The sequence below is a fragment of the Vicia villosa genome, unplaced genomic scaffold, assembly GCF_029867415.1.
Source record: "Vicia villosa cultivar HV-30 ecotype Madison, WI unplaced genomic scaffold, Vvil1.0 ctg.002877F_1_1, whole genome shotgun sequence".
NCBI classification, from domain to species: Eukaryota; Viridiplantae; Streptophyta; class Magnoliopsida; order Fabales; family Fabaceae; genus Vicia; species Vicia villosa.
Genome location: NW_026706056.1, coordinates 112808 through 117714, shown reverse-complemented (window position 1 = coordinate 117714; position 4907 = coordinate 112808).

Below are 4907 nucleotides of genomic sequence, written 5' to 3'. Positions count from 1 at the left end.
GGAGTTGCGTCAGTAACACCTTCAGCGTTCACCAACCCAAAAAACTTCCTTAGAATGTATCATACCCTAATTTTGACCCCCCTGAGATATCACACTTCCAGACATTTCATCAAATTCAAGACAGGTACTCAGAGTAGTCACTTGCTCATCTAGTACTCCATCGAGGGTGCTCAAGGACAAAAGGGTTCAAGCAAAGGACCAATCAATATAAGAATAACCTCTAATACAATCACAAGATTCAAATGATTCATTCATTCACCTATGATTGATTAGACCCCAGTCGTCAAGGCTCAGGTTTGCTCAGTTCACCAGACTAGGGTTTTGAGCCCATCAAGGACTAAAATCAGGGACCACATTTGGGAAACCCTAAAAATCTCAAAGACATCACTCAAAGGGTTCAATAATCTTCAAATGATCCATATGGAAATATCCACTGGGCATTGTACCTCAGTTCAAGGTCCACGGTCATCAATTTCATCTGATCTACAATTAGGGTTTTAGACCTAATTCACCTGGACAGTTGACTTTTAATTAGGACATGGATCCACAACTCAAAACATAGCTCACGTACATCTATTACCTCAATATAATCCATTCATACCATCCATCTGAGGAGGAGAGCTTGATTCATCACAAAAATCCAAGATTTCACTTCATCTGCAAAAGTCAACTGTACAAGATCACCTTTGACTTTTAGGATTTTGGGTCAAACCATGACTTTTAAGGATCAATATCATCAACATATGATTATTTAAGTCATTTGACCAAGAAAAATCAAGAAAATCAATTAAGAATCAAAAAGTCAACAAAAAGTCAAACTAGTGTATTTTGACCTAGTTCATGGATCTCAAAATTTCACCTACACATGAAAGTTGTAGATCTCACCAAATAAAACAACTTCCCACATGGGAACTTTTTTCAAGAGATCAATCATTTAAGAGATATGAGCTTTGGAAGTTATAGGTCATAAAAACTTAGAAAAATTCTAAGTGTTTTTAACCTAGTTTTGTTCAAACTTTGGGCCCATTTTACACAATTTTCCCAAATGATTCTGAAGAAACTCCAAACTAATGAATTGAATTACATATTAATAGCTTTCCAAATTGTTCTCAACCTTCTCCAAATTCATTTTGATCTAGGAGTTATGATTGTTCAAAGTTGGGCTCATGGAGTGATATTATAGGTCATGTCCAATTTTGAAACTTTGCAAATTTGTTCAAATGCCTCTACCAATTGATGCTACATGATCCATAACACATCAGTAGATATGCCATACATCCATTTTCATCATTGCATAAGGATTGAAGAATATTCCCAAAAACAAAGGCATGTGATTATGTAATGATTACATTTGGGAATTTATGGCAAAAGAGTGAATCACCAAAGGAGTCTTCTCCCAACCAATTGGAGCACATTTCTGTAACAAAATTGTCCCCTAAGATCAAGCAAAACCGAGGGCTAGGGGAGTGGTATCAAAAATCCATCATTGCATCTTGGAGATTCATTGAATTTCTTCATGACCAAGAAACCAAAACTACTTCACTCAGCAAGCTCACTCTCCCAAACTACTCTGCATCATTTGCCTATAAATAGAAGTGGATACCTTAGTAATGAGCACACCAAAGCAACTCCAATTCTTGCTTTCTCCTTCTCTCCCTCATGCTTCTGGTTTTCAAAAGTTCTTTGGCAAGAAGAATCGAATTCTTCAAACTAGATCTCTTCTTTTGAAAGTAAGCCTTCTAACATCTCAAGGAGGTTTATTAGAAATGATCCAAGCACCTGGAACACTTATGTAAGTGCAAGAACACCATCTTCACTTTCAATTTGGAGCAAAGTCAATTGGAGGTCTATAGATCAATTCAGAGGGTGTCAAACAAATCCATGCGTTCATACACATTCCTTAGGGCGTAGTGAAGCTACCCAGATGGTCGCAGCTCATCTGTAGGTGCAGAATCATCATCTTCAATTTCTACTTGAAGCTCAAGCAAGAGGGGTCGAGTAGATCATTTCAGAGGTTTTCAAAGCAATCTTAGTGCCCAGATAGCATCAACAAGGTCCCAGGAAGCTTTTGCAATCATTCATTCAAAGCCAGAAGCTCTCCATCATCATCACGACCTTCAATTTCAGAGGTAGGTTTTTGAACTCCACCTCTTTAATTTGTGCACTCTTTTTGTTAAAACTCGATACCATTTCATTCAGCATCATCAGAGGATTAAAAACCCTCTATCATCATCTATTTATCTTTCAGTATAGTCATTTAATTTAATTTTCAAATTTTAGGGTTCTTCACGTATTTTAGGTAATTCAATAGCTATAGTCAATTATAGTTTGTGATAATTATATATTTGAGTTCGTGAGAGAAAATGGAACAAGTTTGATGTTTACATCATCTGATTTGGTTGAGAAATGAGAGAGTTGGAATTTTGAATTCATGGGAGCTATAGGTTGAAGACGAAGGTGATGGTTGGCGCGCCATTTTCAAATACTCCTGGTCAATTTTAAAATATATTTAATACAAGGTAGTCATATAACGAATACATCGTTATAGCCCAGTGGTAAAGAGAGTTTGTGTGTTGCGCGTGCCCAAGGTATGGGGTTCGAATCCCCCCGCCCCAGACTTTTTGATCCTTTTATTTTTTCAAAGATTTCCAACTTGTTTTACAACATAACCAAATGAACGCGCGTTATAATCACCAACTGGCGCTTGGCCCAGTGGTGTTGTTTTGAGCTGATGACTTTGAGGGCGTGTGTTCAAATCTTGGTGAAGACAAAACCTAATTTTTTACCACTTTTCTCAACTAAATTCTTCACAACTTCACATAAATATTTCACCCATTAAATTAAATCATTTTCACTTGATTATTCACACACTTCTCATTTAATACACCTATTTTGAGAATATCCAAAAAAATCACAAAAAATATATTATTTCAATATGTTTTAATTAGGTTTAAAATCATATGTTTTAAGTATATTTTAATACTTAAAAAATATAGTTTTCATTTGATTTTCAAAACTTAATAACTTGTACATATTTTTGTGATAAAACCCTAGTTATTTAGGTCTTAATTAGGTATAGGCTTTGCCTTTATCATAATTAAGTTGTCTTTTGTCAATTTTCAAACTGTTTTCAAACTTCGAACAAACAGACGACTAAGGTTTTCATTCAACAAAACCTTACATCCAGCAAAATCTCTTCAACTGTTTTTCATAAACAGTAAATCAATTTTAGTGGTTCTCTATTAGAGTGTAAGACCCAACACCTTTTCCTTTTCATAGTTTGTTTTTCAAAACTATATTTACAAAATATTTTTTCTGATTTCAAAACATTCTTCTGGTATTTGAAGGGCATTATTCCCTGTGAAACTCTTCAGATACCTATGTGACCTAGTGTCCATCTTCACTTCTTCTGTTTTAAATAAAATATTCAACTGGTTACAATTAAACCTTCAACTGTTATCAATAAACAACCAAGCTAGCGGTAAGGCTTTGTACATACATCTTTCAAAGGCTTCCACTCCATCCAGGTTAGGCTTTATAGATTTCCATTTACAAGCTTTCATTTAAATTAGTGTCAAATATAAACTGTATATTATATATATTGTTTAGAACTACGTCCGAGTACAACATTAGGACAAATAAACTATATATATATATATATATATATATATATATATATTATAGGACTATGGCCTAGGATTGAGAATGTCTTCCCGGTGAAGGCTCTTTCCTAATTAGAGATCTTTAGTTCAAACCTCAAGATGAATTATTCCCGGTGAAACATCTTGAAAAAAGCCTTAGAACAAAAATAGGACACATCTACCCAAGAGGAATTATTCCCGATGAAACCTCTTACCCATTTGCTTAGAGCCAAAATAAGTTCAAAACCAACATAGCTTTCTATTGTGCTATAACAAGGACCCTCGATTAGCCTCCTCTTAGTCTTACAATACAAGGACCCACAGGCTTCTTAAAAGCATATTCCCAGCTTTCTCTTGAGCTTGTATACAAGGACCCATCAGGTTTCTGATAAACATAGGAACAGGTCTTTAGTCACCTTTTAGCCTACCCTGGTGAGTTTCTTCCACTCTTCAAACCAGACATCAAACAAGCTAAGATTGTCTTAACCTCAGTGTTGAGTTCACCTTTTGGAATGAGAGACATGGACAGTCTTTGTCACCTTTATTCTCAATCTTCAATAATTTTCCTCCTTAGCATAGTCTAGGTTCCACATCTGTCTATCCTCAGTCAGAGTCATCCATAATCTTGGGCTTTAAACAAGAAGTCTCAAATAGTTAATCACTCCTCCTTAAAGTCTAAAAACCCCTGGAAAGGGTTAGCCTCCATTAATTCCTTCATTTTAATAAAATTCATCTCTCCCTGCTTAACAAAAGCACAATCCCCAGAAGGGTCAACCTTTAGTCTCTAAGCAATAGGATAATCCTCAACAGCGTCAAAAATCCCCTCTGAGTCAGAAGATCTCACACTGGTAGATCTTTCCCCATTAAAAATTCAGCCTCAACCTTGGGCTTTGTACAAGGCACATATTCCCCTTAGAGTCAAAACCCTACTCATAGGTATTCCCCTATCCAGAGTCAGCCACAACCTTGGGCTTTATACAAGGCAGATAATAGAGTCTCCCTAGTGAGTCCTTCACCATCAAGTAGCCATAACCTTGGGCTTTGTACAAGGCAGGTAAACAACATTTCATGTGTCAAAATATTCCTAACCTTCAGGATCTTTTCCCCATAGAGTCATCCATACTTAGTTTCCTCAACAGTCAGCCACAACCTTGGGTTCATACAAGGCACAAAATAAAGTCTTCCCTAGCTAGAGTCAGCTACAACCATGGGCTTCATACAAGGCACAAAATAGTCTCCCTAGGTAGAGTCAACCTCAATTCTGGG